Source organism: Solanum stenotomum, chromosome 10 (genome assembly GCF_019186545.1).
Source record: "Solanum stenotomum isolate F172 chromosome 10, ASM1918654v1, whole genome shotgun sequence".
Classification (NCBI taxonomy): Eukaryota; Viridiplantae; Streptophyta; class Magnoliopsida; order Solanales; family Solanaceae; genus Solanum; species Solanum stenotomum.
The window spans coordinates 12,301,852-12,303,449 of record NC_064291.1 but is presented as its reverse complement, the minus strand read 5'-3'; positions in this window follow the sequence as shown (position 1 = coordinate 12,303,449).

Sequence of the window (1,598 nt, the reverse complement as noted above, 5' to 3'; positions counted from 1 at the left end):
TCTAAGTAAGACGGTGATCACAAATAATATGATTTTGTTTAAGAAATTTAATTTCTTCCTTCAAATGTTCAATTTCTCCTTTTAAATCATCAAAAGAGGTATCACGAATAACCATGGTTTGTTTAGAAGAGAGTCTATTATGAACTTCAGACAAGGAATAAGGAGCAGAATAATTAAACTCATCTTTAACCTTTTCATCATTAGGAATACTAGATGAAGAACTAGTTTTACCAGCAGCCAATTGAATTATCTTTTCATGAAGAGTATTATCAGTAACTTCTTTTAAAGGTTCTATCACATTGTCTGCAGTGATGGTGAACATATTCATGTCTTCGAATTGAGATTGTAGCTTGTAGAATTCATCATGTTCACAATGACAAATATCACCATGACATTTGCAAGCATCATTCGAATCTTATTGAACCTTACTAGAAGACTCAGGTTGCTCATCCTCTATTGCATAACTTGCTTCAGAATCATCATAATTTGATTCGGAACTAGAAGAATATAGAAAACTATAAATTTTTTCTTGAATATCTTCATCAAGTTCTAGAGTCTTAAGCTTTTCAAGCTTACAATTTGGAGCTATATGCCCAAATTTTCCACATTTATAACATTTAATCTTATCAAGATCTCGCCTTGACCTATTCTTGGTAAATCTATGAGATTTACGATGAGCCCTACGTTCATCTCTTTCTTCTCTAGTCCTTCTAGATCTTCTTTTCTTATGATGAGATCTATGAGATTCTGACTTTGAAGTTTCTCGGTTGGTACCTTTGGAAGTATCTGGTAAACCGAACTGAGTACAAAAATCTCCCAAATGAGACTTTTGTCTAAGCTTATCCATCTTAAGTTGTCTTGAGAGTTTTAACTCATTGCACAAATTTATGCCTTCTTGCGTACAAGCCCCAATAAGCTTTCCATAAGTAAAATTACTATAGGGAATAATTCCTTGCGGATCTCTAAGAGTCTTTTTCACCTTTTCTGCAAATAAAGGAGGTAAACCATCAATAAATTTGGCTTTCCAGAATTCTAAACCATTTTCGGGAAGTTCCATTACCCAACTTAAATAAGTATCTTTATACCATCTAAACTCACCTAAATGTCTATATCTAAGACCATTTAGTAAAGCTCTAATGGTTTCATATTGATTGGTAAATCTACCACTAAAATGTTCTAGGATGGTTAAGACTATGGTATAAACAATGTCTTCTCTATTTTTGACTAAAGCAAATCCTAGGTTATCAACTCCTTCGGCTGTAGCTTTAGCATTAATGACTGCTGCCTTTGCATCAAGGCTTATATAATTATCCCACCAACCTCTTAATTGACCCGTAAAACCTGCAATAATCATCTTGCAAATAGTCCTGTCAGTGTTATTAACACTCTTGCAGATGGTAGCATACATAAGCATCCTATGAACTAAAATAGTTAACTGTCTATCAGTCAAACCATCGAGATTCCATTCATAAATCTCGCTTCCACTATAAGAGGTGTTGGTTTGATTCCAATCTCTTTCCTCTATTAAGAAATCTTAAGGAGTTGGTTTGGGATAGTAGTAAGTTTGCATACTAGGTTTTCTAGCATACGTATTACCA